This window comes from Bos taurus, chromosome 1 (assembly GCF_002263795.3).
Source record: "Bos taurus isolate L1 Dominette 01449 registration number 42190680 breed Hereford chromosome 1, ARS-UCD2.0, whole genome shotgun sequence".
Taxonomy (NCBI): domain Eukaryota; kingdom Metazoa; phylum Chordata; class Mammalia; order Artiodactyla; family Bovidae; genus Bos; species Bos taurus.
In genome coordinates, this window is record NC_037328.1 from 52844026 (window position 1) to 52853730 (window position 9705).

The 9705-nt window shown below is 43.4% G+C and overlaps 1 long non-coding RNA gene across 1 annotated transcript; it reads left to right on the plus strand.

The window, feature by feature from the left end:
* Positions 1–901: 901 nt before the first annotated feature.
* On the plus strand, positions 902–9387 carry LOC132345540 (uncharacterized). The gene is made up of 3 exons (XR_009494941.1): positions 902–1037; positions 5874–5970; positions 7314–9387. It is a non-coding gene; the product is annotated as an uncharacterized lncRNA (long non-coding RNA).
* Positions 9388–9705: the final 318 nt, after the last annotated feature.

A 9705-nucleotide genomic window follows, 5' to 3' on the forward strand; every position in this document is an offset into this window, starting at 1 on the left:
CGTTGAGTATCACTAAGAGGGGAGATATACAAGACATTACGTTTAGAAATTGTTTAGGAGCAGCAAATGGAGAGAAGTAACATTTTTGCTTAAAAAAAAAAAAAACCCACATCACAACCCCTTCATTATGTGCAGCACACAATTTAACAGGTGTGTGATTTATTCATTTATTTGCAGATTCATGGCCAAACCATTCCATCACAGCACATTGTCTGTGAAGCAAAACACATTTAACAACAAACTGTATCAGCTTCTTCAGAGACACCAAATTAGCTGATCTCCAGAAATCCTTTGCTGCCAGTTGAAAAAGGGGGTTAATAATCATCAAAATGGTGAACATGAATAATTAAACTTGACCTCAATAAACTTTTTTCTGTCCTAGTATTTCTGGGTCATCAATAACCAGTGCTTGATATGAAAGGAAAAAGTATTTTTGTGCATTATTTCCATTGGGAAAATAGTGAAAAGTATCAGTTTCTCTACATGTATCTGGAATGGCCAGTGGCCCCGGGTGGGAAATTTGCTTTGGCACTGCCCTTTCCACCTTTCCCTGTTCTTCTCTTGAAGGAAGATGGTCTTCTGATTGGTGCGAGGAGGGACACATTTCCTTATTGGTCGAAGTTTAAGTGCTGGTAGGTCACGGTTCTTTTTCTCCTGGCTACTTAGACCCAAGTGCTCCTAGGAGCTGCACTTGCCTGTCTCAGGTCTCCAAGTGGTTAGCCTGTCACTGATACAGTGACAGGCTTAGTCCAGCAAAGTCACTCGATCTGGCTTCTCCACTTGCAGGTGGCTAATAAGTCACGGTCCAGTAGGTTCCCAGGTATAAAGTTACTGAGCAGAGAACTAATAGGTCCGGGCTGTACTTCCGCACAGGTTAACCAAACGCCGAGTGTTCTCTGGCTGGTAACAGAAATCGGATCCGGTGCTAGGTCTGCGCCGTTTTATTCTATCCAGCTTTACTGCCGCTAGTGCTGATACCGTGCTTTGATACCCCGCTTGCTTCTTTTGCCAGGTTCTTAACTGCGTGGAATCGGAAGGTGAGGATTGGATGAGTGATTTTTACTCCCAAACTCCAGTAAAACGGGAGGATGCCAGCAGAGAGGGAGGGCAGCAAGGAGACGGGTAGGGAGTATGTCGTGGAGGTGCGTGTATGCCTGTGGGTGTGTGTGGAGAGAGAGCTGCTTTTCATTCTGCCTGTCTTTAATACATTACAATGCCCTGATTTAAAAAACTAAAAAGCTACTTTCAAAAATGATCCCAGGGACTAGAAGGCTGTCGGCACAGTGGGAAACATGCAATCAATAAGTAAACAGACCGTGTCAACTGGAGACCTTTCAGAACAACACTTCTACGCGAGGGTGGAGGGGGTAGGGTGCGGGAGGGGGGAGTGGTAGATTTAGTCTATTTAAACATTTCCCAAGGTCTCTATTAAATTTCCAGTAATAATGTTTCTTCCTTTCAACTGCATTGCATGTTTGCCTTGGACTGAAAATAGATTGGACTGGAGACCACTTGATATTCATCCTGTGACTATTTTAGTATTGGGGCTGGACCAAAAGAAATTCATGCTCAATGAAATGATTTTCACTTACTGAGAGGAATTCACTTTTTGCTTCCTTCAGCAATTCATCAATCTAATGGGAGAAATAGAAGCTATCCTAATAATGAGAATAGACTTTTGGGAGCAGGAGCCAATATCAATACTTTAATAATGCAAATTCTACTGCTATATATTTGGTTTCAATCCAAATTTCCTTTTAATTAAGTTTTCTTGCCATGCATACTCCTCTTGTCCTCTCTCTCTCTCTCCACACACACACACACACACAAATTAATATGTATATATAAAATTTTTTTCATAGCACAGGTGTCACATTTGACCAGATCCCACTGTCTCTGAACAACATTGATAATGCCATGGAAGATATCACTATTACCATCATCATTATCATCATCTTGATAAGCATTTTTACAACATTTTCAATGTGGCTCTCAATCTGTTTTTTGGATAAAGTAAATAACTCTTGTCTGATATATTATAGCCCAAAACAATAACACTAGTTGAAAATAGCAGACAATGTCTTTTTAAAGTGACATATTAACATAATATATATGTATCAAAATTTCATACTGTGTCCTGCCTAAGTTTATATAACATGCTGCTGCTGCTGCTGCTAAGTCGCTTCAGTCGTGTCCGACTCTGCACGACCACATAGACGGAAGCCCACCAGGCTCCCCCGTCCCTGGGATTCTCCAGGCAAGAACACTGGAGTGGGTTGCCATTTCCTTCTCCAATGCGTAAAAGTGAAAAGTGAAAGTGAAGTCGCTCAGTCGTGTCTGACTCTTAGCGACCCCATGAACTGCAGCCTACCAGGCTCTCTGTCCATGGGATTTTCCAGGCAAGAGTACTGGAGTGGGGTGCCATCGCCTTCTCCATTATATAACATAGGATGGTCTTAATCTCTTAAACTAGAAGGGCTACCAAGTTGTGTTATTTCATTGTTTATGAATGCATGCACGCATGCTCAGTCACTGTCGTGTCTGGCTCTTTGTGACCCTATGGACTGAAGCCCACCAGGCTCCTCTCCATGGGATTCTGCAGATAAGAATATGGGTTGCCATTTCCTTCTCCAGGGAGTCTTCCCAACCCAGGTATTGAACCTGCAGCTCCTGAGTCTCCTGCATTGGCAGGCAGATTATTTACCACTGAGCCACTTGGGAAGCCCCCTGTTTATGTATAGAACCATTTTAAATATTTTTAGGGTAAGTGGTTCTGAGCAGCAGGCCTCGATCTTTCTGAGGATGGTATGAAATCCTGTGGCTCCTCCCATCTTGTCCCCCTACCTTCAGGAGGATGCTCCGGGAGTCCCATAGTTAGCAAGCATTTCCCAGTCTTTTGCTCTTTCATTTCTGATCTGCTCCTGGGCTATTTCTAGCCTGTTCCTGAACTCTGCTTTATCATGCCCTACTCTATTTCCCTTTATTCCTTGAACTAGGCCTTTGATTTGGAGCTCCCTTCAAGAACTCTTGCCTCCCTTTCTATCTGCCTGAAAAGGGATAACCCACCCTAGCAGACTCCAGATACAGCTGCTGACCTAGTTTCTCTGGTGGGTGGATTTGGACAGCACAGATTCAGACCATAATGTGGTTTTTCTTCATCCTTCTTTATCCAGTCATTAAACATTGGATTTCCACAAGGCTTAGCCCTGGGTCCTACTTACTAACTCTAGAGGAAGGAAAGTCCACACTAGTTAACAAAATTGATACTAGATTCTGAGAACCACACTCAGAGTTTTAAATACCTTCTGCCACTTCATATTCCCAAAAGGGCTATAAGATAGGAAGTGCTATTGTCTCTGTATTATAGATAGGAAAATTTGGTTTAGCGTATTTGAGTCATTTTCTCATGGTAGCACAGCTAGGAGGTAACTGAGCTGGGATTCAAATCCAAGCAATTTTACTCCAGGACTCCTGCCCTCAACCACCACTCTGTGTTAACATAGGGTGTATGGAATCTCTAGGTAACCTCATTCACACCTGTGAATGCAATTGCCATCCAAGCATGATGACTCCTGGACTTCAGGTACCTGCCTCTAGATCTCCATTTGGGATGTCTCAAAGACACTTCAAACTAAACATACCCAAAGTTTATGTAATTATCCACCACCACCCTGCACCTGACCAACTCATACACAAATCCCACCCTCTTAAGTATTTCCTCCATCAGGGAAGGACAGGGTCTTCCATTTGGTGGTATAAGCCAGACACCTGGACATCATTCCTGACTCATCCCTCCCCTCTCCTTCAATCCTATATCCAATCAATGATTAAGTCCTGTCATTGATGCCTTTGAAATATGTCTCAAATCCTCTTCTCCCCATCTCCATGGCCACACGCTTTGCCCCAGCCACTGTCATCACTCATCTGACCTATTGCCGTAGGCCCCTGAGTAGTGGCCTCACTTCCAGCCTTGGCCCTCTTCATCTGCTTGTGACACTGCTGGATAAGAGGCCTTTTAAAATGCAAGCTGACCATATTATCTCCTGCTTTCATGGCTCTCATTGTTCTTAGATAAAGAACTACCTACTTAACAGGACTAGAAAATCCAGCCTCATGTGGACCCCCTTCTCTCTGCTGTCTGTAGTCAGGACTACTTGCCTGCTTGCATGTGGGTATCTTCATCCTACTGCTCCGAAATGCTCTCCTCCCCTCCACCCCCCAAGTTTGGTTAACTTACTCATTCTTCACCCTTAGACCACATGTCACTTCTTCAGGGACACCTTCTTGCTGCTCCTCCACTCCCCACCTTACTAGACCGGGACAGGTCTCCTGTAATATATCTTTATAACACCCTGAACCTCATTGTCATAATAGCTCAGTTTGTCATAATGCCTTTGTTTCTGTGTTTATTTACTCAACAACTTTCTTCCTCTGGTAGAATATAAACTCCCAAGGGCAAGGACCAAGTTAGTTTTTGCTGACCATTGTATCCCCTGCAGGCATTGATAAATATTCATGGAATCAACATGAGATGAATGACTTTTACAACACAACAGAATTAATTTTGAATGCAACAGATTAAATGGCAGGAACTAAATCTCTGTTGAATGATAGGGAATGTATTAAATTTTAAGGTAGTTAAAATTTTTTGACTCAAAACTCTCTTCTTCTGGTGTAAGCTTCTTGCCACACTCTGAATATTTCATTGTATAATCCTTTTAATTTTCTCAGTGACATATGACAAAATCTAGTCTTTTCCACCCCTGGGTTTTGAAACTTGACCTCACTGTAGTGTATGGCAGTCAGAGCGTGCTGCTTTGGGATACTGCCTGGCTGTTCCCCTTTCTACCACACTCACCAGACTTCCTTGCATTGCCAACTTTCTGGGTTCCCCAGCTATCCTGCCTTCAGGTCAGAGCCTATGGCTGGCCCTTGGTTGGGGTGATTCTATTTTTGGCTCCACCCTTGGATTTTGTGTCCCTACAGCTTCAGCAGAAGTGGAGAGTGCAGAGCTGAGGGTAGAAGGAAGAGAGGGTAGGAGTTGGGGTATTGATGGGCTCATTCCAGGTCCCTGACAAGAGGGTTATTTGAGAAGATCTGACCTAGAATCCAAACAGCCTAGACGAAAGAACACGGAATGATGAGAACTGCATGAAAGGATGAGATACTAATAGGATTCAATATTTTCAGTGTGCTTTGGGGAAATGATTAAGTGCCAGATCTACTAACGCTGAGTCTCTGAAATTGGTCCAGAAATCTGCACTTTTATATGCAGCCCAAGTAATTTTGATACATGTGGTCCCTGTACTGCACTTTGAAACAACACTGGCACAGAGTCACCTTTTATTCAGAGCGCTGTTAACACTTATTTTCAAAAAAGGCCCATATTCTCAGCTCTGCTGACTTGCTTGGAACAAGATACCTATATTTCACCAGTGGGCTGATCCTCGGGTCCCTTCTATTAAATATAGTAATGGGTATCACTGTGTTTTTATGCTTAGAAACATAGAGGAGCAGCTACCTATTTTTCTTTGTGAATCCCAGGCACATCTGTTGCTGCACACCTGGCATTCTCTGTAACAGGTGTATGCTCAAGATAGCAATGGTAAAAAATCAGATGATGTTGGCCCAGATCACAATTTGCAGCCTGTTACTCCTGCCAAATGGGTCAGTTGAGATGGAAACCACAATTTGAGCAGATGTGTGTTAATAATTTAGGGAAGAGTCATAATTTAAAGGAAAGAGTACAAGAAGATGGGCTGTCTTGTAAAGTGGGAGAGGTGATTACCAATGGCCCAGGAACCTCATTTTCTTTCTTCCTCTTTATAAGCTCTCATTCCACCCTTACTTTTTTTTTTTTTTTTACCATAAAGCATTGCTGCTGCTGCTAAGTCGCTTCAGTCATGTCCGACTCTGTGCGACCCCACAGACGGCAGCCTACCAGGCTCCCCCGTCCCTGGGATTCTCCAGGTAAGAACACTGGAGTGGGTTGCCATTTCCTTCTCCAGTGCATGAAAGTGAAAAGTCAAAGTGAAGTCACTCAGTTGTGTCCGACTCTTCGCAACCCCATGGACTGCAGCCTACCAGGCTCCTCCGTCCATGGGATTTTCCAGGCAAGAGTACTGGAGTTGGGTGCCATTGCCTTCTCCGACCATAAAGCATTAGCTACTTCTAAAGCCCATGAAGGAGATGAAGGCTGGAAATTTGTCTGAGCAAAAGAAAGCTGTGGCATCAATTGTGGAGACCTCAGTTGGAAGACTGGTAGGTTGTCTGATAGGCTGTCAGGTCATCGGGTTCAGACCCCCATTATTTAGATGAGGCAATGGAGGCCCAGGGATGTTATGTGATTGAGCCCTGGGACAGGTTCCCTTATCTTTTATTCTGTCTGGAACCCAAAGCTCAGCTAGAGTCCAGATGTAGTTTGTTAGTTCTTCCCACATTTTATTGCAACATGCTAACTCTAAGAGTTCTAGGGAAGAGAAATGGTTAGTGATGTTCTCTCTACTACAGTGGAGATTGTATGACTACAGGCACCTCTCCCATCTTGTTCTTTATTGTAACCTTAACATTTAAAACAGTGCCAGGCACACTGCAAATGATTGATAAGTCTTAATAAGCCCTGGTAGCTTCTATTTCTGCATTTCTGGGAACCTTGAGCTGCCTCTGAGAAGTCTGGCTACTCTAATAGAGAGGCCACATAGAGAGACCGTGTGCCCAGTCGAAAACTGTAGGTGAGACCTTATTTGGAAATAGGGTCTTTGTAGGCAGAACTGCATTAAAATGAGATCATATGGATTAGATGAAACTTAGAGCCAATAGCTGGTATGCTCATAAGAAAGTGAAAAAGTGAAAATGTTTGTTGTCCAGTCTTGTCTGACGCTTTGCAACCCCATGTACTATAGGCTGCTAGGCTTCTCTGTCCATGGAATTCTCCAGGCAAAAATACTGGAGGGAGTTACCATTCCCTTCTCCAGGGGATCTCCCTGACCCAGGGATTGAACCAGGTCTTCCGCATTGCAGGCAGATTCTTTACCATCTGACATAAGAAGGTCATGTAAGTACATAGACACACACCGGGCAAAGGCCATGTGATGACAGAGGCAGAGATCACAATGATATAGCTACAAGCCAGGGCACCTCAAAGATTGAGAGCAACTGCCAGAAGCTAGAAAGAGTGACAAAGGATTCTTCCCTGGAGCCTTCAGAAGGAGCATGGCCCTGCTGACACCTTGACTTTGACTTCCAGCCACCAGAACTGTGAGAGAATACGTATGTGTTGTTTTAAGCCAGCAATTTGTGGTACTTTGTTTCAGCAGCCCTAGGAAATGAATACAAGTGAAGCAGCCTTGGAACGACATGGAGGGGGAGCAAAGACCAGGCATCCAGTAATCAGGTGGGCTCTCCAGGTGACTCTAGCCCCAGCCTCCATCAGACCACAGACATGGGAGACCCCAGGTGTGACAAGCAGAACTGTCAAGGGACCTCAGACACATGAGGTTCCACAGCATGGGGCACCTTGGACAGTCCAGCCCAGTAAAGCCCCCAGATGACTGCGGCCCCTCTGTCATTACACAGGCTAGAAGAACCACCTCCCTGAGCCAGTCCTCTCATTGCACTGTGAGAGATAATAAAATGGTTGTTTTAGCCACTACACTTTGAGATGGTTTTACACACAGCAATAGACAACTAAAATATTTAGACTCCTCAGAAGTAGACTTTGAGATAAGGAAGTGATTTATTAGGAGGTATTCCTGGGAACACTAGAGGTGAATGAGGAAGTGGGACAGCAAAGGAGAGACAACCAGGCAAGGCTGTAGCACCAAAGTCCCATGGAGAGTAAGTTTGACCTAATCTTGCAAGAAGCACTGGAGACAGTGAAAGTCCTAATGCAGCATTGTCCCCTTCAGGGTCAAAAATGCCGGCATGTCTAAACTCCTTTACATTTCAGTCATTGGTTAAGAGCTGCCCCAGGGACAGATAAATTCTCAGTCACTTCTGGCTCTCTGGGGGGTCGTGGGGAGGAGGTTAGGGGTGAAAGTAGCTCTTCAGCAAGGAGACACAGGCACTGGGAGTGAAGACCAACACAGAAGCAGATGTGTAAATTAGAAAAGAGAGTGACCTGTTCATTCCAGCTTACCGAGGACTGCATTCAAAATGGAAAGTCCCACATCTCAGGAACTTTCTCAGTTCTAGGGAAGTCAAGCTGTTAGTTGGCCACCCTAGAAAGCGATCCTAGGGGATGTGGGCAGAGCCTATGGATATCTCTAAACTGGAGAAAGTGGGGCCCACAGGACTCTCCAGAGGCACCTCTGTAAGAGACCAGGGATGCTGGAGGTCAACCAGCAGCCAGAAACCCTCTTAATGATAAGAGCCTGTAAGCTATGATGACTGTAAATGATTTCAAACTGTTTCAAACTCTGTAGAAGGGCTGAGGATGATCAGAGTGGGGAAATATCTTTTACTTTGGCAGTGAGAGGCATGGGTGAAAAAAGAGGAGCAGAAACACACTGGTATGACATGAAACCCAACAATGGCCTCACAGCACTGCATCCTCCATGGGCGAGGTCAGACAGGGAACAAGAAACCCGGGAGTCAGAGGTGGGGGACAGGAAGAGATGGATTTACTGAAGGGATTTTAAAAAATAATCTGTGCTCCATAAGAATCATTTGGATGTTTTCTGATGGAAAAGAGTTCACGGATGAAAATGAAGGTGAAAGATAGTCAGGAGAGGGATGAGGCTGGTGGCTGGTGGCTTCTGCAGGGAGATGAAATGGAGTCCCAGTCACTTCAATTACGAGCAGAGAAGCTGATTTATGTAATTAACCGAAGAGAACTAAGAAATTTATTAGCAGGGATGAGAACTCTTCAGTGAGAAAAGGCAAAAGATAATGGGAAGATTTCATTAAGGTTTATAGATTAATGAATGGTTTGGGGACAATAAACATAAATATGTTTATTTAATCTAGGCATATTAGATGAAAGGGGTTGGTTTTTCAACCAAGAAAGAAATGTTTATAGTATAAATGAAAGGAATTCTATTTCATTTAATTCAACAAGTAAATATATGGAAGAGTCTCTGCTAACAGGGTATAATATGTAGGCTAAATACATAAAGAGGTTCAAGACAGATTTGAAGACATTACTGAGTACAAATCTATATCATATCATTAATGAAAGATGTTTAAGATTTTCTTGTCCGTTTTTCATTTTTATATAAGTATTTAGGAAATACAAAAGGCCTACAGTGAAAACTTGTTCTCTTGCAGCTGTTCTATGTTCACCCAGCCCTTGCATCTCCCAAAAGTTAATCACTATTATGGACTTCTTGTATCTTCTATTTTTAAAAATGCATATGTAGACAAATAAGAATAAATTCTTTGAAGGCAGGGAGTTTAGTTGGTTTTGTTTGTTGTCATATCCTCAGAGTCTATAAGAGTTCCTGGGACATTGAAAGTATTCAATAAATATATACTACGTGATCAAATATATTTACCCCCAAAAGTGTTAAACAAATAGCAGCATCCTATACATAATTGCTTGTTGCATCTTGCTTGAAAATATTTATTTGAAAATATGTCCTCAAGATCTTTCCTTATGTGTACATAAAGACCTTCTTCATCCTTTTATAGAAGGCAATGGCAACCCACTCCAGTACTCTTGCCTGGAAAATCCCGTGGACGGAGGAGCCTGGTAGGCTATAGTCC